Source organism: Anser cygnoides, chromosome 10 (genome assembly GCF_040182565.1).
Source record: "Anser cygnoides isolate HZ-2024a breed goose chromosome 10, Taihu_goose_T2T_genome, whole genome shotgun sequence".
NCBI classification, from domain to species: Eukaryota; Metazoa; Chordata; class Aves; order Anseriformes; family Anatidae; genus Anser; species Anser cygnoides.
The window spans coordinates 3,188,455-3,212,523 of record NC_089882.1 but is presented as its reverse complement, the minus strand read 5'-3'; the positions used below and the strand labels follow the sequence as shown (position 1 = coordinate 3,212,523).

At 42.2% G+C, this 24,069-nt stretch overlaps 1 long non-coding RNA gene across 2 annotated transcripts in view; it reads right to left on the bottom strand.

The window, feature by feature from the left end:
• The window catches only part of LOC106036781 (uncharacterized), a 55,583-nt gene that overhangs the window by 6,119 nt on the left and 25,395 nt on the right, over positions 1-24,069 (bottom strand). Inside the window, exon 3 of one of the 2 annotated variants that reach the window (XR_010834020.1) lies at positions 2,793-4,100. The exons of the other annotated variant lie outside the window; for it this stretch is intronic. This is a non-coding gene — a long non-coding RNA (uncharacterized lncRNA). Of the gene's footprint in view, positions 1-2,792; positions 4,101-24,069 lie in introns of those variants that run through there. 2 annotated transcript variants of the gene reach the window in all.

Below are 24,069 nucleotides of genomic sequence, written 5' to 3'. Positions count from 1 at the left end.
TCAAGGTCAGACAGCAGGTCTGGAGCCGATTTCTTCCATCTACTCTTCGATCAATCCAGAGGCTTTTGAACCCAGCTCATTTGAAATTCAAAGCTCACAGAGTAGCATTTAATAATCCCACAAAGCGTGTTGTTTCAGCTGAAAACAAAGGTTTCAAAGGTACTTGCATTTGCTATGAATAAATTCTTAATGTCAAATTTCTTAAATAAATATCATCTTAACTAATATTTTTAGTAAGTGAAAATTAAACCTGACACGCAGCTCAGATACTCTGGTTTCAAATTTCCCCATCGTTAAATTTTTATTTTTTTTTAAAATATAAAGGAACATTGTGTTTGAAATTGTAAGTGATTTGTGCCCAACATATGATTAACTATCATGGGATTTATTTACTTTGAATTATGTGACAGACATTTATTATTAGACCAGCAGACTCCCTGGATCATACAGCTGAGATATAAATAAAGGAAAATTTTATCTCATGACACCGGAGTCAGTCTGTGAGCTACAGAAGAAGAAGATACTATATCAAGGGAAATGGGCAGGTCTGTAAGCGAGGGGCTCACTCTGGCTGTACTCCAAATTCTCTGGACAGGCCAGTGCAGGTCCTGAAACTGCACGGCCCCATCACCGCAGCTGCTGAGAAACAAGGCTTACTGCCCGTGACAGAAGACAGGCAGCATTGCTTGTTCATGGCAGCACGGCTCACATTTTTCCCAATCTCCATGTAGGCCAGAGCCTGTATCCGACTGCCCGATGTGGCCGTACCTCCATTTCCTAGTGCAGTGCAAGAGGAGCCCTGCGGCGTCTCAAGGCACGTAATAACAACAACGCTTCTCTGAGGTCCGAGAGGTTTCGGCCGAGGCAGTGCCGCCGCAGCTGCAGCAATTCATGGCATGAAATTCATTCGACTGCCAGAAGTGTGCGTCCAGAGCCCCAGTACCCCTTCACAAGTTTGGGTTCCTTCTCATGCATGCACATAAAAAGCAATACCCAGGCTACTGCATCTGAAACAACCTAAAAAAGAAGAAGGGCTTGGAGGGAGAGATAAAAGATGATATCTAATATTAAAACTGTCGAGGCGGTTGGAGAAAAACGACAAGCTTGAAGGCTTACAGTCCTGTCAGAGGTAAGCCTGAACGTGCTTCTGTTTTCCAACACTGTGGTTCCGCCCAGTAAAAGACACCACCTTTTCCTGCAAGTCTGCCTAGCATTGCATTCAAGGAGGCAGAAGTAAACAGATATTTACTAAGAGAAAGCTGACTTCCTAACTAGTGTCAAGTGCACCAGCACAAACAAAGCAAATCTACTGACACACCTTTGTAGCGATCTATTTGTTCAAGGACTGAAAGAACACTCATTTCCCCAGGGTAGCTCAAACAGGCAAACACGACAAAGCTGAGCTGAGACGTGGCATATTGGAAGAGCAAGTCTCTGATTTCTTTATATGATAAAGTCAACCATTAGAATGTGATGAGGCAGAAGATTATGCACAACTGCACATTAAGCACAAAAAAAGGACTACAGAGGAAATACGTTAAGACTTACTTTCCTCTCCCAAGCACCACGTTATTTCAGAGGATGTTTACGCAGATGCATAGACTCATGCTGCTGTTTGAGCTGGAAGAGACCCTGGTGCTGTCTTCAGCTGCCACTTCTACATTTAGAAATATATTGTCTGCTATTCAGATGATTCAGAACTGACTAATTCTACCATACGAGGGTTATACGCATCGGAACACATTTGTCTAGTCTGCTTCTCTGTCCTTATAGGCAAAGAGAGTTGCGGGATGAGGGCGATACTGCCATTAACAGCGGCTACACACTTTTAACTAACAGTGGCACGAGACCAAGATACAAGGCTGCAATATTTTGTTCTGACATCTTACAATGTCTAATTCATAATCTTTTGGTTTCGTTGTTGTTTTCTATGCCATTTTAGGATCAATCCTACAAATCCCGAACATGATCAGTGCCTGGAGGTTATACTGCTGATCACAAAAGATTTTCAGTATTTTAAAGTACTTGATGTTGGCTTCAGAAACATTTGTTATCAAAGGATTTTTTTTAATCTCTTTCAACACTAGCTTATTTACAGAAGCTAGATTAATTTATACTTAACTCACAGAAACCCAATTTCACTCTTCCGTTTTAAATTAGCTTGCTCCCTGTAAGTCAAAAAAAACTCAATTTCCCCATTTCCGTTCAAAAAATTGTAAACCCTTTTTTCTCCATAATTAAGCATCAGTTCATATCTTAAGCTATTTAGCAACAATATTTTAATGGCAAATATCGTATTTGATTCTGCTAATCTTTGTGTTTCACATATCACATCAAAGTCCTACCAAGTTGTATTCTCGATTTTCAGATCTCGCAGCTGCTATTTACAACACATAACCCACAAGTTACCTAAAAAAAAAAAAGAGCAGTGATTAAGTAACACACATATGGGAAGTACAGAGGAATTTACCCTATAGATCTCTACTTGGCCATCCTCTCCCCTTCTGTCCAAACAACTCTCCTAACTCCAAGTTCACCTCATATTAAACCAGCACAACATCAAAGGAAACAAGAGAGCGAAAAAAATATTTTTCCTATGCATATGCCTGTGACATTTTTGATGGCTTCTGTGAACGAGTGTTCATAACATCGTGAGTCTGAGACGAAATTTCTTTTCAGCTACCTGCAAATGAGGTCAGTTTTTCTTACGTGGTTTCTGACAGGCTAATATTCAGGCTTGGCTTACATGGAAGCCGGGGGTTTGCAGCTCGGCCCCAAGAGCCCCGATTTTTCTGGTTTCCTGCAGCCAGCCCGCAGCAGGGCACGGGGCTGCGTAGGCGAGAGGACAGCGTGCCGGGGGGGGGCTGCCAGGAGGGCACCTGCACCCCGATGGGCTGCTCCAGCCCTACCCGCCAGCAAAACCCAGCACCGCGGGAACAATCTGCCCCTGCTCCGTATGTGCCCCAGGTGCTTTAACTGACTTTCAGACATACCCCTCTGTAGGCAGTGCCGAGGTCTCATCACCAGTTCCAGTGTGCTGCCTCGGCTGGAGATACAAACTTGGTCACAGCCGTTCATCTTTTGCCTTTTCTGGCTCTTCCAATACCATCAAATCTTAATTTACTTTTAGTTATTTATTTATTTACATGCAGTAACAGACAGACACGTATACGAACCTCCTGGTTTGTCTACCAGCCAAGAGTTATCACCGCTGTAAACACACACAGCCTGTTTGGTACAATATCCCCTACAAACCTGTTACAGCTCATAAATTCCCATTAGCTGATGCTCTGAAGTTTTGTCAATACAAACTGACAACTCGGCTTTTTTTTTTTTTATTTTTTCCCCAAGAAACCTTACATTTTCCCCTTCCTCCAGATTATCTTTCCTCTCTTCCATCCTAATAGAAACAAAACTCAACTTTGTAAAACACTTGCTGGATGCTGTTTAACTTCACAGATAGTAGCTACGAAGTAAGTTATCCCCCGCTATGCTTTTTAATTCTGTACATAGCAACGATATGATTTGTTTCATGCACTATCAAATGAAATTAAATTAGAAATCAAACTCTCACCAGCATTCCCTCAGATTTGTATAGCTCCCATATTAAGCCTTCTTGAATATTACAGCCGAAATTCATTCTGGCAGGTTTTTTCTTCCTATGGGAGCTGTAGCTGCTGTCTAAAGGGTTGCAAAAGGTTTGGGCAAAGACAATGCCACCGGACACAATCTGAGTTTTACCAGCAGGTACACAACACGCCCACAGCACTGTGAAGCACACAGAAATCCTTCTGTCAGCACCACTTCTGGGGATGTTTCTGCTGCACAGCGCTGGGTTTGATCAGGCAGCCAGGGCAGCGATTGACGACCTGCAGCTTGGTGCCCTGTGCTGGACGCCCGGCCACGCAGCGCGGTGCTGCGTGGTGGTTGTGGTCACGCCAGCACGGTGCAGCCCCACCACAGGAACGCTTCGCGAGCTGTCTCGTCAGGACTTTTGAGTACAACTGTACCGCTTGCTTGTGGTGAATGGGTTAATTGGAAGTTTTGATGTAGCAGCTTCCAAAACTCTGCTTTGCTGCCAGCAGCGTGAACAGAGGAACCTGCTTAGAAAAGAAAAGAAGCGTTCTAATATAAATGGATGCCCCCTGGCATTATATTTGACCTACCATGACTGTACTGGTCACAAAAATGTACATTACTTTCTGAGCAAAGCTCTAAAGCTACTAAATATGTAAAAATACTACCAGCTCTTCCAGCTCTGATACCTTAGATCATCTGTTGCTTTTCATGCTTGGGACTGTCAGACATAACCTATGCTATAAATTTGGTTTGTAGGGTTAATAAATTATCATTTTTCTATGCCACCCTCTTCCAAACAGTACATGCGTTCTGTATGCCAGAGACATAAAAGAAGTCCCTAGGGCAGCAGGAGACCATTTTGATGTCTTTGAGCATTATGGATGGCGCCCAATGGGAGGCTTATTGCAGGCAAGAGAAATAAGACGCCAAGCAGGCAATGACACCCCTGAGATGGCCAGGTCTCAGCTGCTGCAGAAGGTAATGATGATGATGGCAACAATATTGATGCTTGTCAGCTACAGCCTGCAAGCTTGTACAACATAAACATACCAACAGGAAAACAATGTATTGAGCTAAAAAAGCCTATTATTCTTCAAGTGGAGTATGCAAAGTAAGGACAGCCTTTTACTGCCCATTATACAAGAACCTTACCAACCACTTTGCTAGCTTCGTTTGCTTCTGCTTCATCTAAAGGGACATCCCATTAGTTTTTCCTTTTCCTAATGTAGTAAATCTCCTCAATGATATGAGTTTCCAAGACCTGCAATTTTAAGGAATTACAGTCATCTCAGTCTATGGAGGAGGCAGATATAGTCAGCTGGAATTCAGAAAATTGATCAACGTATTTTGAAATTAAGTGCACGCAGTTTGGTTTTTTGTTTGTTTTTTATTCCCTTTCCAATCAAAAGGCATCCCTCCAGTTGGGAAATAACCACAAGTTCCCACTCTTATTAAAAAATGCTGGGAGCTGGATTTCAGCTAAGCTCTGCCTCACTGATGGAGATGAAGCTATGCCGCCTGGGAATATGGACCACGAATCAGAACTCAACTTCTACATTTGTTTTCTATAAATTCTGTTAAATTTCTGTGGCAGAAATCCCAATTTTCTGGCAACCACCAAGTATTCCAGATGCATCAGCCTCCACATACCAGTGAAAGAACGGGGTTTGGATGAACTCAGGAAGAAGCAATTTCTCCCTGTGCACTGCAGCCTCGACAAGGTGTAGAAGGTATGCATATCCCCGCGGGAGGCCTTTGGGAGAATGCCAGCTGAGGGATAGCCTAATAAATCTTGAAACTCTACCCATACTGATTGAGCTACCGTGCTCTTGACCTTATGGAAGCAGGATTCAATGCCAAGTCCCCCAAGTCACAGCATTTTCCAGGAGCCCAACACACCAACACGAAGAACCCAGAGCTGAAGACTGATTCTTACAGTTGGGTTGAAGAAGTCTTGCACAGCATTGCCTCACAGCCTACCTGATTCCCACTCCTGGCAGAAATCCTGCATCACTGAGAGCCATCCTGGGCATCCCAGCAATGAACAAGGAACAATGAACCTCAGGAGGATGCCAGGATCTGCCTGGCACCAGGGTGTGCACGCACTGCGTGCCCCAAAGCCACACATGCGATTCTGTGCTACAGACATCATAACAGACACCGTGGTTTACAACAACTTCAGAGAAAAACATTCTTTCATAATATTATATCTGGCAGAAGGCATGTTTCTGGCAAACAAACATAAAAAAGTTTTAAAATCTCAACAGTTTATAGATCCTAAAAATTTTCTCTTAGCTACATTTTTTTTTTTTAATCCTCAGCACTCAATCTGTAGACTGTTGCTACCGAAATGCACTGATCTGAGCTAACTGTGCAGTACACACAGGCCATGCTTCCAACACACAGCTCAGATCCCACGTCCTCCCGTCCCCACCCACCGAATGAACCCGCTGCCTCTCCTCCATAATGAGCTTTTGTCACCTGCAGCAGCAACAAGCATCAGAAACGAACACTCAACAAATCGCACCTTCAGAAAGGAGAAAACAAATAAAACAGCTGTTGTATTTTTTTTAAACTTCCCACAATCCCACAAAAAGTATGTTGGTTAATGAATGTCTGTGATTATGGAAAGATGCTAGATTTGTTAGGAAATAGGTATATACTTCCAAAGGATACAATTTATAATTGCTTCAGCTTTGTACTCTACTCTGTTCTCCCAAGCAACCAGCTTTGAAAAATACATATCCTCAAATTGTTCCTTTCTACCAAAAAAACTGTTTCACACTAAATCCGTGATATTTGACACAGCTCCACATTTTGTGATTTTCCTCAATTTACAATTTTCATACGCCATGAAAACAAGAAACTGAGACACTTCCAAATTTAACACGCACACACGTGTGTTTAACTTTATATAATCTCATTCTCCCGTCACTTCCATTTTGTTCTGACTAAAACTATTATCCACTTTCCATTTCAAGAAAATGCTAACTCATTAATGAGGACACAGCTTTCACAATGGAAGACAGCCCCAGGCACCAGCGAAGGAAAGATCCATCTTTCAGGACGAGGAAATCAGCACACTTCGCAGCCTTCCCCGAATGCTTACAAACACGTCCATCTTCCCGTTGCAGCTGCTGTTAGTTTGCAGTCTTACTGTACCTAATGTCTAAAGTCGGAGGATTCAGTGTTACAATTTCTTCTCGCTACAAGAAAATGCGCTGAGTAAAGTGATGACTATTATCATAACACTGTGAAACCCAATGAGAATACATGCATCTAGCATTACTGGAAACTTTTATATTCTTATAAAATATCCTTTCCTCTTTTATGCGACATTGTTTTATACCGAGGCGTAAAGGGAGAGATTGCTCAGTTTTTGGGTTTCTTAAGAACTTGGCAGGGTTGCTGGCACTGCATTGTTTTGCACATCTCTATCACATATGTGCGTACAGAGGAGACAACGACACTGCCTGCCCGAACAAAAATGAACACATTTAAGCAACCATGAGCTCCAGCTGCAATTCCCCAGGAAAAGCAGCCTGTAGAAGCAGGAATTGTGCGTACGGACAAGCCAGGAACAAGTGAACAAGCCAGGAGCTTGCTCCTCAGGCCCTGCTCACAGGGGACAGCCCTGCAGGACAGCTCAGGGGTGGCCTCGGCTGCACCCACAGCAGCCAGCGGGAGAGGCAGGGCGGGATGCCCGGGGGTACCCGTGAGCATCCTTCCACAGACCGGGTGCTGAAGCAGCTCCATTCCTCTCCGGCAGAAGGTGCAAGTGTTCCTTGTTCCTAGCACGGAAGCCACTAAGCCACGCCGTGCTTCTTAGAAGAATAGGAGGCAGAGACCATGAGCAATTAAACACATGCTGCAGAATACGCGGATAAATATTACGACCCAGCTATTAGCTTCTAACCGTTGTATTGTGTCTAAATCTCCCTTAAGAAAGGGAAAATAGTCTTTCATGTTGCAAGAGTACCTGTTTGTACCAGTTCAGCCAAGGAAAGGGTTTTCACTGCCAGTAATCAAAGCAACCTGCTAGGGAGGGGAGGCTGCGGGCACACCGGAGCGCACACTGCCTTTGGGTGGGAAGTGTTGACTCTTCTCCCTCTTCCTCCTCGCAGTCAGGATTTGCACCCTCAGCTCAGGAAGGTGTTTCTTGTTCCCACAGGAATAATGACAATCGCTGTGCAGTGAGGCAGAGCCGAGAATAACTCAAATAAGTCCAGATGAGGGAGGTCAGAGGTGGAGTGCCCTTCTCCACACCAACGGAGGCTCTGCATGCCCCCGCTGCTGGCAGAGGCTTCCTTTGCTGTTCAGAAAGGCTGGAAGTAACAGCCTCAGTAAAACAGGTCAGTGGGCACGAGTGTCAGAGCAGGAAGAAAAAGAAAAGGAGCAAAACGCTTTATTTCACACTAATGCCATGGGCCTAAATTCCCAGGCTGCATGTAGACAGGTGCAGATGTTGATAGGAAGGAAAAAGCATGGGCCAGGAGTCACTTTTTGCAAACTCCAGGAAACTGAATTATTTGTTTGCATCACATTTCATCACACTAATAAAGCCAACTGAGCTACAACATTTTCTACAAGCTGAAGATGTTTGTTACCCTTTCCAAAGAGAAGGGAAGACATCCAAATCCTTCTGGAGTTTTGAGTGCTTCAGTTTAAAGTAATTGCATCAACAAGAGAAACAGAAAGCGTGCCACAAACAAAGCAAATTCTTGATTATTCCAACAATTTTGTTTTGGCTTTAGTGAAATGAATAGTTCAACAATTAGCTATTAGAAGTCTGCAACAGGTTCCAGTTCTCACAATTTGCCTCCAATCTCAGCTTCCATTTGTATTGCCATTTGATTACTGACTGTTATGTCTAAATCTCTCAATAGTTCCATAAACAAGCAAAGCTCTTTAGAAGAAAATAGTATGTTTTCAAAGAGACGCTGAAATAAAAACATGTAAAAAGAAATTCAGGGGTAGAAAAATATCCTATAAAACTAATCACACGCTTGTTTTATAGCGATTCATTCCAGAATCCATTGCAACAGACAAGACCAAGATCAATATCCCATCAGTGAAGATTGCCTGGGCACTTTGGGAAGGCTGTAACAAGACGCTGCTGCTGACACGCCAGCGCTATCTCAGGCACTGCCTTCCTTCCCCAGAATGTGGCCTAGAAACCCACACCCCTGAAAAAAACACCTCACAACAGTTAATTATCGCTCTTTATTGGCAATCTTACTGTACTTAAAGCACATCATGTGCCCAGAGTAATTCAATATTTAAAAAAAAAAAAAGAGTGGGATATATTCCCTCCTCAAAATAAACTTTTGCACTGTATGTGAACTTCCTCACACCCCTGCCCAGGGATTATGAAGGCCTGGCAGGTCTGCAAGGTGAAGCAGAGGACTGAGCTGGAGACACTGCCGCAGCCAGAGTGAAGGTGCTGTACCGCAGCCCGACCATGGGCCCCTGCATGGCACAGACTCACCTTTGATTCCCACAATACAGGGCTGAGCAGTAGCATAGCACAGTTTTCACAGACTGATCTGTTATTTGCAGACAAGAATGCTGTATCTGGTACAAGTCAAGTCCTTCCAAATCTGGGAATCAATCCTGTTCTCCCTTTCTTTTACCACCTTGCTTGGAGCTGCCAGCTTTCTCCCACCTCCATTTTCTACAGATAAATCAGATGAGCTAAATCAGGCCTTTGCCTCCCAGTTCTGCATGCTATCACCATAATTCCCACTGGAAACCAGGCACGGACCCTAACAAGGAGAAAAACAGATAAGGAAAGATCCCCAAACTGAAAGAACACCGTATTGTAGAAGGCCAAAACAAGTGCTTGAAGTTGTACTTCACATCCCTAGGTGGCTGCTACCTCGGTTTGCAAACAGACAAGATTTTCTTCAAATTACTAAACTGATTTCAGGTGCAGATCCTTCTGGCAGACACATGAGATGCTGCTATACCAAATCCAGCCTCTCAGATTCAAGAGGAGAAAGACTTTCCACCCTCAACTGTGAGCAGGATGAACATGCCAGCAACTTCCTCGCGGTTGTCTTACTCTGTGCCAAACTGCCTGAAATTGAAAATCTAACTCGCTAGTGGCTTGAAAGCCAAAGCAGGGAAAGAGGAACAGGCAGCAAGGCAAGAACTCACATTACTGAGAAACCCTCAGTCTGCCTTGAACTCTCTCAGCAACACAGTTTCTCTAACTCAAGGACATGCTTGGTGCCCGCTGTTGGATGGCTCTGATGGCTGAGCTTATGATGCCCCAAACCTTGGTGCTCGTGCAAATTGAAGCCACTGGCTCGATAAGCTTCAGTAAGAGCAACGCTGCACATTTCAAAGCCAGAAGGCAAGTTCAGCGCTGCTGTTGCATTTTCATCTGGTGCTTCAGTCTGTCCTCATTCAATGACTCATGATCAGCATATTTAAAATTCAATTAGGAAGAGATAAAACCGTAGGATAAGTACAGTCAAAGCTGCAGACTTCTATTTGCCTTTTTTTAGCTAGCTGTTCAGTCACTATGCACTCAGACTACTCAAATGGGTTTCAAGTCTGCAGGCCTTTGAAGACTTCAGGTCAAACACAGAACAACTGCAGCAGGCTGAAAGTTTTGGCAGTTTATAATTGTCCGTTGGGGTTTCTCTTATGGATAATTATGAGATTCTCTTTTACAATTCAACTAATTACCACAACTTCCTTCATCCACTAACATCACTGATACTCTGGCCTAAGCCCTGCAAGGGTGTCCTCATGGACATGAGGAAGCAGAGGAAATCAGAAGTGCCCTGCTACCTTCTTCATGCCTCCCAAAGGATCTGTTACACTCCGGTTACTTCTGTTACTGTATTCCCAACCGCTTCAGTTCCAGGCCAAGGCAGCAATCAGGCACGTGCTTCTACTCAAGACTGCATGAATAACCCAACTGACATTAAACAAAACAATTAATCCAATAACTTTGCTTTTATACTTAAATCATGTACCCAGCTCCACTTCATCTCAGTGCAGGGAAACTGAAGTTCAAGTCCTAGATCAAATAGCTTAAAACTCTCAGAGAGTCTGAAATCCAAATCTAGGAGCAAAGAGCAAGTGGAGATTTCTTTACGGTTTCTATGGAAGCAAGTCTCACGTCTATTTGTTAGACTGGCTAACCCTACGACTCTCAGATTTTTCTAGTGGAAGACTTGTTAACATCCATAGATGTTAACAGATGTTAACTTGTCCTGCAGTCTAAGGACAAGCATTATTCTGAGGGGGTTCTTCACGTCCGTGCAACGTGACCAAGACAATCCATTAAGTGAAGCAACTATATTAGGAAGATATCTGTAATTTTATTAGCTGTTTTGTGACAGACCATCTGAGGCTAGAAGATTTAAACAGATAGTGTATTTTATTAGACCAGTTGATGGAACTGGAAAAAAAACAGACAAGCTTTCAGACTTACAAGCCACAATGACACCCGTCCCCATTATAGCAGCCTAATAAAATATATTACTAGTTACTATAAACCTTGCTTCTCTGTGATTTTAGTCATCGCTTAATCCAACAGCCTTTTTCTTTAAATGACTCGTGCTGCCTATTTTCTTCTTTTCTCATTGATCACAGAAGTTACACATCTCAGCTGTACAAGAGCCCCAGTACACAAGAGGCTTCTGGAGCACATCAGACACTTAAACCGGCATTGTGCTAGCACGGACTGCTCACATTATCACTGCTGCCTCCAGCTGCATTGGCATGAGGACCCTTTGCCTCTGGGGCAGAGTGAATAGCACAAGGCTACTCCTATTCCTGTGACTTCAAACAGCTGAGTCTCAACACCCAGAAAAACATGTAAATATCCTATTGATTTCATGAGAGCCTCACCTGAGTTTCTCTGATTGCAATTCCTCAATTTCTTGTGTGTTCCTTTCCATATGATACTGCCAAGATAATTCACCTTAGCAGCAGTATAATAACGTCTCCTCTGATGGGGGACGTGCATCTTGCTCACATATGTCAAAGGTTTCCTTAAAAATATCTTCTGTGACCTTGATGCAGATTTCATCTGTCATTGTACGCTCAGTTTAGCTCCAGTCTTGCCTTTCTGCAGTCCTGTCCTAAAAAGTCAACTAGATATCTTTTCATTCACTTGCAACATATTGAGTGACCTTGGCAATAGTCTAATCTATCTTGGCAGATTCAAGATAGAGAAAACAAGCAACAGCGACAGACCTGCTGGTTTCTGCTATTGATCAGCGCCTTGAGTGAAAGCTCATTACAAGCAGAAGGGACGTGTCAGGTACAAGTTCTTACAGAGCAGAAGACTGAGACGAAGCAACTCCTAACCATAGGAAGGGTGGCTGTGTGTTGCTCCTGGTGGGAGAGGAATGGCCACAGAAAGGAAGAAAAGGGCAAGGTAAGAACGAGGAGCAGACAGTACTTCACGTGTGAGGCTGCGCATTAGAAACTCCCAGTTAAGTCAGCTGTTAGTTTACTTAGCTAAAAGAGTAAAGCATCCTTAACTTCAAAATTGTGTATATCAAATTTTACAACGAAATAGGCCAAACTCTTAAAAAAATACTAGTAATATTATTTTTGTTACACATAGAAGCTCATCCACGATACATAATGACACAACAGTAATTAAATGAACTCTGATTATTTCATTGGCAGTGGAAAGTATGGAAATGCATCAGTACGACTATTTGATTAGTGCTGCCTTGCTCTGAAACAGGGATTTCTTGTTGTTTCTTTTCATTTTTTTTTTTTTTTTTTTTTTTTTTAAAAAAAAAAAGACAGTTACTCCATAGTATTTGCCAAAGCACATCTACTGTGACCCAGTGCACCCTCTCTAGCCTCCCCAGAGGGCAAGCTGGCAATCTCTTCAGGCTGTTTGGCACTTACCTTCTTTCCTCTGACTGCCTTTGTGCCCCAGGCCGAACAAAGACACCCCCGTATTTTATGGGGTGATGGCAGAACATAACTGACCTGCCTGCCACAAAGGTACCCCCAACAAAGCACTGCACAGTCACCGGGAGAGATGGCACTGAAGTTTCACCCACCTCCAAGACATGAACTGGGCACCACGAGGGGTATTTTCTCCTGTGCTAGAGCCGTTTGGAGCATACAAACCAGGAGCAGTTCCTTAATTCGGGAGGTCACTCAGAGTCTCTCCTCACAGCAGGAAACGATTCAAATGATCAGCACTGCAGTCTGGGCTCTTAACTTGGTTTCAGCTGTGGAGTTAACCCACACCAATGTTTCTCATTGGCACTTTTCTGTTATAGCTTAAGAAAATACAGCCATGATCCCTGCTACTAGAGGGCAGCTTATCCTCCAACCTGTATGAGTCAAACATGTCAAAATTTCACATTTAACTCTATTTTCAGATGTGAAATGGAGATAGATGAAAAGGAAAGTTTCTAACAGCCAGCTGAGAACAAAAGTATATGACACCGAAGGATGTTTGCTGCTTCCAGATTTTACACCAGTCAAAAATATAAGGGGGAGGGAGGAGACCAGATAATGGAGTAATTGAAAACAACCGTGAGTAGGCATGCACAGAGAATGTGAGAGAAGGTGGCAGCACAGGGCAAATCTTACACAGGAAGCCTGATTTCTTTCACATTCTTGAGTTTTAAAAATCTAACCCTAGATCACTTTACTGCATCTGTATGGTCCACTTTGCAGGGTTTGTTAGGTCAAAAGACAGACTTTGTCTTCCTCCCGCCAATCATGTCAAAACAAGCAAAAAAACTCGATAAAAATTAGAGCAAGACATCAAAGGGAGGGAAATCACGTAGCAGGACTCTGGGGAGAGATATCTAGCAAGTAAGCGAGCAGTCATGTACTGTGTGTGCAGCTGATCCACCCCGCTAAATGCCAGCTCCACTAAAGGTCACTGCTGTATTGATTCCTCAACACGTTAATGTAGGTGATTCTGTACTGCAGTTCTGTTCATGACAGATCACACAGTCAAACAATTTAACATACTGATGAAGGGAGGGCAGAAAGAACAAAAGGTGCTATTTCTATCCAGACATATTAGCAGTGCGTTAAATGACATCAAACCAGAAACACATTAATATATGGAAAAAAATGCATTATGTATTCACACTGCAGTCAAATAAAGCAAATATCTTCTCTCTACACCATAGGTATGCATTGTATATATTCATGGGCAAGCAGATATCATCGGCTCTGATATCCCCAGAGGATGGATCAGACATTTTGTTTTAGTCTTACAAATGACTTTAAAAAAAAAAGCAAAACCACTAACCTAAGTTGTTCATTGCCACTTAACACTTGGCAAGAGATAATAAACGATAGAGACGAAAAGTCATGGTAAAATAGCCTATAGTATTTCATGGAAACAATTTGCTGTTAATTGCTAATTAGTTAATGATAGCAGGACATAATGGAGTAGGTGATACAAAAGATTAGGAAATAAACATTTGATTAGTATATGTATTTATATCGAATTAACACGTTTCTCCTTACCAAAATAAAAACAGCCACAAAGACCAGCCAACTAAGGGTTTGTTTTCTATTGATTTTTGCATTTAAACCGACCTCACAGATGCAGCATGACTAAGTGAAAGTAGATGAATGGCTTAGGAAATGATCAGGTGTGCTGGAGGGGTACTTCAATGACTTGCTGGCAATGGCACATTTTCTGGCCTTGACCAGTTTACAGCATTTCATTTCTTTGTTTTCAGGGGTGGGAGAGAAGGGAGGTTTAGAATTTGAAACACTTCAGAGAGCTGCTCTTATTTTTAAAAAAATAAGTCTGGAAACAAATGCTTTATTAAATAAGTTTCAGTAGCCTTAATGACAAAAAAAAAGGCTCTACAGGTTTGTTCATGGCTTTCTGTAGAATTGATTCTTACTTTATGCCCTTCTACTAAAGCATCACTACTACATAACCAATGAAAAATTTAAGAACTCCAAACCCAATAGGATACTGTCTCCAGACCTGTGAGCAGGTACACAGCAATACAGCGTATCTGGAGGAATATGAACATAAAGCATTGTTCTCAAGATGCCTATAGACTCAAGCTACATCGGCAGCTGTGCTTGAGGGACCATAGGTAATTGAATTTTCAGCAAAGGGTACATGCCAGCGTTTGGCCTGTCTTGATTTAGCTAGAGTTAATCAGATATTTCCAGAATCAGTGACAGACATAATTTAGTGTCCTTGAAACTGCTTTTGCAGAAACTGAATAGATACCTAACTGAACAGACGAGGAAAAGTCTTGTCAGGAGATACACTCCTTCCTGAAAATAAGTAAGCCAATTCTATTGAGTGTTTCCTTTCTCCCCACCACTACTTTTTTTTTTTTAGAAGTTTGAAAATGAGACCAAAAAGTCTGGTTTTCTTTTCTCTTCCTGCAGCTCAAGACAGCAGACCCTTGAGGCACGCACCCAGTCCTCAGTTCCCTTGTCCTACCTCCGTGCTGCGCTGGAGAAGTCGCTCAGCTCCCTGCTCCGTGTCAGGTGTCGCTCTTCCCAATTCACCTCTAAAGCTGCAACTCTTTAAAAAGAGTTTTTTTGTTTGTTTGCTTGTTTTTTTTTCTACAGGGGGCAGGCAGATGGGGTTGGAGACTTGATCTTACAATACAACAGATGAGTTGAAGCTTACTGCTTTCCATGGAGAAATTATGGCCAGTCTTCACCAAGACCTCCTATTTGGTCAGACAGCAGATGTTCTAAAAATACTACTTGCAAATAATATCTTCTGTTATTCCAAAATAGTCCTCTGGGCCTTGATACAGCACTACATTAAAACATATCCTTAGCTTACCCCAATGTCACTGAGAAACTTTTCAGAACTTATGTTTCAACAGAAACTGAGAATACGCCGTGCGTATACGTAACAAAACTAGTAGGGAAAATTAATACAGCGTAGGAGGACTGGAAGAAAAGCAATTCTTATGTGCCTGTTGTCAAGAAAAGTTTCAAAAACTTTGCTTCGAAGGAAAGTATTAATATTTTTCATAAAATATTTATAAATGTTTTATATCGTTTTAATCAAATAAGCATATTTTTACAGACAGCTTGGAAATTCTCAATACTGGGTTTAATAGAAAACAGGAACCTCTGCTTTGCAGTACTTTGCATCCTTTTGCATAATTTCATGGAAGTGTTTGTTTTTTTCATCAAATTTTACAGGATGATTTCAAAATGCCTCCCAATGATTATAAAATTATACTAAATTTGACAGAGCTTTTTCACAATGGAGAATGGCAGCAAAAAGGATTCATTTTACTTTTTCATTTGCTTCCGACCTGCCACAGAAACAGGAAAATAAGGCTTAGCCCTGAAGGTCCCAGCTTCTAATTGAGATACTAGGGGAGATCATGTTGTCAGATCCCGTTCAGGTGGTGGGCCAAAGGCACTTGACATTTCTGGGAGAAAGCTATAGCAGGTATTGATTGCTGGGGTAACTTTTACCTGTGTGTTGGGAAATATAATCCTAAGTCATTTGATCAAAAATGTTGTTAGATTACCACAGTGAAAGTATTAAAGTCTCTCAATCTTCTATTCCTGTAGGTTGTATATCCTCTCCAGCAAAAAAGGGTTTATTTCCATGTGGAATCATGTTTTTTTTTTTTTTATCCTAGTAAATAACAGAAAAGGTCAGCTTTCAAATTAAAGCAATACTTTTACTGGGTTACTCCTGTTCAGTGAATGTAGCTGTATTTCTTCAGCACATTAGTATTATTGGATTTCTAAATCACATTTCAGTAGCTTAAAAAATGCAAAACCAATCCAGTGTCAGCAACAATACCAATATTGAACGGAACCATTTAAAATGGGTCAACGCCACAATAATATTTTATTTAGACATAGCACATGCAAAAGTAGTATCCTGGATGCTTATTAATCATGCAGTAAGTATTAGAAAACTGATACACTTGAAATCACTTCCCATGAAGACTTCCTATTGTTTTATATGAATAAAATTGTCACGGCATCATAAAAAGATAGGCCTAAAGCATCCCACCAGTCCTCACACTGACACAAAGAAGAATTAACTACACTGAAGGCACTCTCAGCATAACCTCTTCTTAAAAAGAAAAAAACAAAACCACCACAACTCCTAAAAAATAAAACCTCTAGAAACAGGGATTCTACGAAATGCTGTGGCCATCTCTTCCAGGATTTAGCTCCCCTTGTACTTAGTTTTTTCTTATTAGCAGATATAAACCTCTTTTTTGCAACATAAGTGTTTGTTACGTACCCTGGGAACAGAACATAATAAACTTAATTACCATCCTTATGGCCACACGAGTATGCACACAAACATGAGAAACAACGAAGAGCTGATTTTCCATTCTGAATGTACAATGTTTAATATAAGTTGTAAAATACAAAGGACCAGGCTGTGTGATGTTTATTTGCAATATGGACTACTTGAATCTTTCCAGTCTGTAGGAACCCCGGGGATTAATATACATGTAACGCAGCGTGTATTCTCCACCCTGGTCTGTCAAACCACAGGCACCATCTCATTTAGACTCACTTATTACTGTAGTTCTGCCAATTGCCTTACAGTGAATTCCAGAAGAAACACGTTAATGCGATACAGCCAACACCTTTGCGGTGATGACACCTTCTCCTAGGGACCTCTCCCTAAACACCAAGTTTAATTTAGAGGGCAAGTTCTCCATAAGGAATTTGGTTTTAATTGTTTCTAGAGGGCACTTACTAATGAACTTTTATCATCACAGCAATATCTACAGTGATCGCTATCAGAGTCCCACACTGCAAAAAAAAAAAAAGTGATATTCCTTGACTCAGAAAGGGTTGTCTTGTTTACTTACTGAACACATATGGCTTGTGGAAGGTAGAGAAAGGTATTCCAGCAAAGGAAACGCAACGAGTGTCATCAAGCTGCCAGTATGTTACGTTTAGTGTTATAAAGAAGATGAGAACAAAGTGATAAGGGGAAAAAAAAAAAAACCTCACTGAAGAGTCACCTATCAACACTTGAATACTTAACCTGTACGTCAAAGTGGGAATGAAGGCTAAACAAAAAACCCAAAGTCAGTTTCTACCCTGTAGTCAGAACAGCCTGAATACTCAGAGGCACCACAAAGTGGTTACCACGGGCAGGACTTGCACACTCACACCCACAAAACAGGGAAGAAAGCTGACTAAATCTTTGAAAATTGTCAGTAGAGCAGACTGCAAGCAATTCTGAAATGTATGAGAAAGTGTCATTCAGGTCCCCCCCCACGGCTGCAGTAAAGGAGACAAACCCCTGCGTATACAGACTCTACTTACCTTTTCATAAGAGCAACCATAAGAAGTGCTTTGTTCTATATTTAAGACCATGATGTGATGAAAGAAAAGATTTTTACTGTCTTCTTTATATGAGAAAAGCACTTCTGTGTTTAAAAGGACTGTTGTCACACTCCGGATATTCCCGAGTACCTAAGAACTGCTTTGACAAGCGTACTGAGAGCTGTTGAAATATCATTAAATTGTAACATAACAGGTTGCTCATAAGCAATAACAAACACAAGTTGCCCTGGTACCCTTGCAAACAAAGAATGACAATGAATGGAAAGCCTACAGTACTGAAAATCTGTATTTTGAAGCTAATAGCAGGCTTCAAAGAGGTAATATGGGAAAAGTGACAAAGGGTTTTTTGTACAAAGAATCAAAAAGTTAAGTTGATCAAATGAATACACCACATTAATATAACACAAGTATTATTTGAATCCTGTGCTCAACCCTGTGGAGTAACAGTTAGTGATTACAGAGGTGCCGAAAAGGACTAAACACCTTTGGGAAGCGTACCTTTCCACGTGCTCTTTCCAAGATGCTTTCTGAAACAGGCTATTCTAGATCCAATAACATCTGGGAAAGAAGGGGTTACGTTAACCAGTACACGAGACTTCAGAGTACTTTTAAGATGCCCTACGTATTTCTTCCCTTCTCGTGTTGCCCCAGGCTGTCTGGAGCTGTGCTGGACGTGCCCCCACGCCGCCTGCTGTAACCCCAAGCCAGAGCCCCCCGAGCACAGGGACCCCCCCGGACGGCCTCGGGAGGTTCCTTCCAACCTTAACTGTGCCTCCACTCTAAAAAGCTTCATTTAGACAGAAATCCATTTTTGCTTCAGAAAATGGTTCTCTGTGTGGAAAACATCACTTGGCCGTAAGTGACCACGTTGCATCAAAGGTGTAGGTGACAGACAAGTACAGAGAGAGAAAAGGAGGAATATGTGAAGCAAGAGAACAGAAGAGCTTCTAGCAGACCTTTCAAGGCAGTACCCTTTAAATGGCACCTCTGCACATGCACACACACGTGGCCAAACACAGGGCTTGTAAATCCAAGTCCCTCTGCCTGGTAGCTTGTGGTGGCAGAGAAGTGATTAAATAGAGCTGCAGCAATATCTCCATCTCGCAGCAATACTAGAGGAACTTAATTTGATACAGTCCTGGTTAATAAACAGAAGACAGATGAGATAATTTATCTCTATTTACTACAGCTTCCATGGGGAAAATAAAAATTTGTCAAATCTGTTTGTCTTTAATATTGCATTGAAGTCTTTAGTAACTACTTTGTGCACTGATCCTAAAGCAGGAGAAAATTCATTCATATTTTGGCTTCTAAGAGCAAGACAAAACGTTTTCTGTTCCTTCTGCTCTGCTGTTCTCATTAAACACAAACAAGGCAGGATGACTTTGGTGGTCTGCACTTATAAGGAACCAGCTGGATGAGCGAAGTCTGCAGACTCATCCTGTGGACGAGTAATCTTGAACCTTTCCCACCAGCAAAATCCAAAGCACAGACTAAATGAGCACACAACGCTCTTTTCAGGTCTGGAACAGAAGTTTATCACAGGTGACATCATCTGTAGCCATACACCACGTTTTATAACCCTCTCGGCACTTTGGATACATTAATTCAGAGCAGCCTTTCAAGGGAAGAAAGCTTGCCCAGCATGTTCACAATTTTAACTTTCTCAAACACATTCTGTTAAAAGGAAGCAAAAAAAAAAAAAAAACGAAACGTACCGAGTGAGTCCACGTCTGGAGGTGTTGATCCAAGGAGGCAGCATGCAGAGGCACTATTTAGCCCAGTTCCGAACAGCACTTACCCACTTATGTAGCTTCTAAATACGTATGTTTAATTCTGTCAGTCTAAGTGCTTGAAGACAGTGAGATAATTTTGACTCCATGTTATTCATCTTGCTTATGTGCTATATTCCTCCCACTACCCGAAACCCATCTCTGCCATTAAACTACAGGCTTGCTCTGGAGCAAAGGGCTGCTCCTGCTCTGTATGCAGCACACTCGCGTCCCGCTATTAGTGGCTGTTAGGCACTACAATAACAAGCTGCAATTTTAAGTGACAAAAGGACTAACTGAAAAAGAAACCTTGATTCAGCTTAGAAAAGTGAGTTAGAGAAAAACACTCAAACGAGAATGACTTTGACCAACATTTCCATATAGACCAGTCAGAGCTGTTCTCAGCTGCTGAGAAAAAGGAGTCTATATCCTATCAAGCTCAATGCAAAATCCCTCCCTCACACTTCACTGGAACACCTGAATGGCACACGGCTCACGTGAAAGGCTTCAGAAAGGTGCGTGACAGCCTCATCGCAGGGCAGTTTTCAGGCTGGGTTTAGCAGCAGGCAGAGACCGAACCGCTCAACTGCGGAGCAGTGACTGAAGAGGTGGCAGCAGCCATTTCCCAGCACAAGGAGCACAGGCAGCATTTCCTCCCCACAGCCCGAGAACAAGCCACCTCACCAGCTGGGACAGGCTTGGGGCTATACTCACGACGCCCCACAGAACCGGCCGGGGATGCCAGGAGCCACGCCAGCCTCTCGAAGTGAGGCGCAGGCATCTCACCCCACGCGGCAGGGAAGGGGTCACCACCCCAAAGGGGCTGAGGCCCAGCACTCCCCAGGACAGCACCCCTTCCCTCAGTGAGCATCGGCTCTGAAGAAACAGCAAACTGGATTAGAGGATCAGAAACAAAACCTGCAGGCGATAGGCACTTCTGCAGCTTGCCTTGTGCAGAGGCGCTCTCCTTGCGCTGACTGATGAGCCCCTGCTGGCTTCCAAGTGGGCGTCATACTGGGCCACTTTATGTGCAGCCAGAAGCTGCTGTAATTCAGCACAAATCCATTCTGCGGAGGATTTTGGGAAAAAAAATGAAATGTTAGCATCCCTCCAAAAAAGGGAAATTATCTCATTGGGCATGACAGAATTATAAAGTATTTGAGCATTACTAACTGTTACACAATGCATCATCTGTATAAAAGCACCAAACCAAGAAAAATGGTGTATGAATTCATCAGAGCGGTTTATTTTTCAGGCCTACCACAAACATCCACAGTCCTCATTTCTGTGGATTCAACTTAACCTTTTGGAAAGGCTGTACCTAATAAACTTAAGGAAATACTCCTTTTCCTGACGTCTTTGCACCTTACTCCCCCAGTCCCTCACCTTCCTGCTGCTTTGGTCACTGCTGATTACTACCCCTCATCAAAATCTCATTGTCTGACGGCTTCTGTATAGCACTTTATCTTACAATCCTTTTCAAACATCATTGTAGCGTTTCTGCTCCCTGCCCACACTTGCTGGGAGCCGTTGAACTCACTAATCACAGTCCTGTATTAATTTAGGAAAACCGCCCATTACTGCTTCCAAATCCAGCCCCACTTTTGCCCCAGTTGCAGGCAATGCTGTCAATGCCAAAGCCAGACACAAGGTGGAACTTCACACGCTCCAGCAGCCACACTTGCAGCCAACCAAGCCTCGTGCTCTTCAGGTTGAGAAGGGGTTTTCCTGTTGTGAAAGTTATCCTAACCCTGCACCACCAACCCAAAAAGCAAACTGCCCTCTGCAGTGCCAGTGCCTGGCATAGCAGCACCGCACCGTATGGGGACCATCAATGCCAGCTGGTGGCAAAAGCCTTGCTGTCGTAATTGTCTTTTTCTAGCTGATATAATTAACCTACTGAGTCTTCTCCTATGGATAAAGGTTTAAAACAGATCGTAAAATGCAAAGTTTTGAAGTTTCAGGCTTTCTTTTCTTTTTCTCTTTAAAAACTCAATTCTCAGTTCTGATCAAACTCGGTTTGGAAGTACCTTGCAAAACAGTTTGAATGCATTTCCACCACCTTTCTTAATGGCGTGAAAGCCATCGTCTGAGACATTGATCCTTCAAAACTGCCTGTGAGCATGTGTCTCATTTTACTCATGCTTCACAAGGAAATTTATATAACCTCATTATACACTGCAATTAACTGTCCTAATGACACAATTATACATGTGTCCTAATCACATGAAGAACATGATAATTGTCTAAAAATTATTCAAGAATGTTACATATAAAAATGCAGAAGTCTACAATGTGAAAATAATGATCAGAATCATAAAACCAAAGAAAATATATTTATATATTTGCAAAACTTCTGCTCCAAGCCCACAGACAGTAACTTCTAGCAATTTGGAGGAACAGCTGCAAGCAGACAGTTATTCAAAGCACGGCACAAATGTGACCAGAAGCAGTTTTTCATGTATCTCTAGCATTAAATATTTTTTGAATTTTTGAATATTTTGCTATATGTTCAATAGGGCTAATCAGCAGTGTTCATTTTTAAAGCTTCATTAAAGTTGATTTTTCCAGAACAGCCAAATTCAGTCTTGTTTCACACAGACTGCTGAGAGAGAGGTCTCAGAGGGCGTGCGCCCACTGCACGCCGGGCACCCCCCCGTCCCCTCCCAGCCACCAGCGCGATCCCCTGCGACACCCTGCTCGGCCTTCCAACCCACCCAGGGGAAGGAGGTCTGCGGAAAGCCCAGCGCTGCTCTGGTCTCTTCACAGGTCTGGTATGGAGATCCCCTAAGCCAGTTCAGTTCTACATTTCTGGAGCTCCAGCCTCACACTTTTCAAACACAGTGCAGCTGGGAAGGCAGAAGAGATCATCCCTGAGCAGTAGCAAGAAAGCAGAACCCATTTCAGCAGTACGAGGAACTTTTTTTTCATGACAAAGACTGCACAGATTAAGTTTTAAAGCCATTTAATCAGTAAATATTTTAGCATTTCTATAAAGGCATACACCTGTACTATCCCCCCCTCTGAAACAGAAAACAAACGCAAGCTATAGTTATGCAAACACCGATCACATTTTCTCCCTTTGAGGGCCAAGACCTCCCAAGGAGTGGCTGCTATTTAAAGTAAAATTATGCTCAAATGAACAGCATCTATCAAAGTGTCGTATTGATTTGGAAATAAAACACAAGGCTTTGCTGTTCTGAGTAAACCAATAAGGGAATCTAGAAAAAAACACTTTTCCAAGTGTTCATCAACCCAAAATTCTATAAAATAACACTCTTAAACTAAAATAACCTGTCTCAGAAAAGAATTCAGCTGAATCTTCAGCAAAATAAATAGAAGTGGATGTAACTGCAGCAAGAGAACATTACTTACTCTGTTGGAGAAGCAGCATTTGGATGGCTGTTTTTCCAAGCCAGCTGTACATTATTGTGTTCACTCTGGTGTTTCCTATCACTCAAGCAAAGCAGACTTACCACTGAATAAGCAAATTAGCTTCCTCCCCTGTGATTACTGTTCTTTCTTGGTCATTTCATTCAAATAAACAGGGAACCCCTTTAAGTTTCATTAAATTGTAAAACAAGTAAATAACTCACTATTATAAACAACGGTGTGTCTGTCTCTATACTTTTCCTAAATCCTTCTCAAGCACTTCTTGTTCTTATAGCATATGTTCTTGAAGACCAGAAAAAAAACGAAGTCTTTATATTCATTTAAACACCCCAGATGTGCAGCTCTGCGGCTGACTAAGCCCAGTAACAGAGATGTCCTGCTGCAGAAGCACTGGCCATTTTTCTGCACGCTTTTAGAAACAGTTCAATGCAACTAGATGCAGATTTTGATTAAATGTTCCAAAAAAAAAAAGTGAGGTCATTTAGAATGAAGGAATGAAAGTGTAACAGTGCTTTTCTAGCAGCATAATGACTAAAATACAGGCAAATACAAAACCCCTTAACGGTGCTTTAGGAAGAAGTGATGTATTCATTATAAAGTTTTTCTTGCAGCTTTTGAGGCTATCCTTCATTTTTTAAAATCTTCACAAGCTTATTGCTTAAGTGCTGAAGACGCTTTGGCAAGAAGTAATTTTGAACCCATACCATATTAAATGCTACACAAAGCATACAGTGGGTCATAAAAAGCTTTCCAGCTGTGTAGTTTAGTTCTAAAATCATTTAATTGATAGATGCATGGGGCTTTTTGCATCAAACTAATAAAAACTCGATTTAGCTTTCACAGAGCTAACTGACACAGAGCTCTAAGTAAAACTAACAGCAGCCAGTCATTGTACCTCATCCTCCACCTTCCATGTTATGGTGAAAATCCTTCCCATCACGGCTTAAAGTGCAATTCCTGGGGCCTCCTTTCAGCTGTGCTCATTGCCTAGAGCAACAGAGGTTCACCTTGTCTAGGACTCCCCAGATCA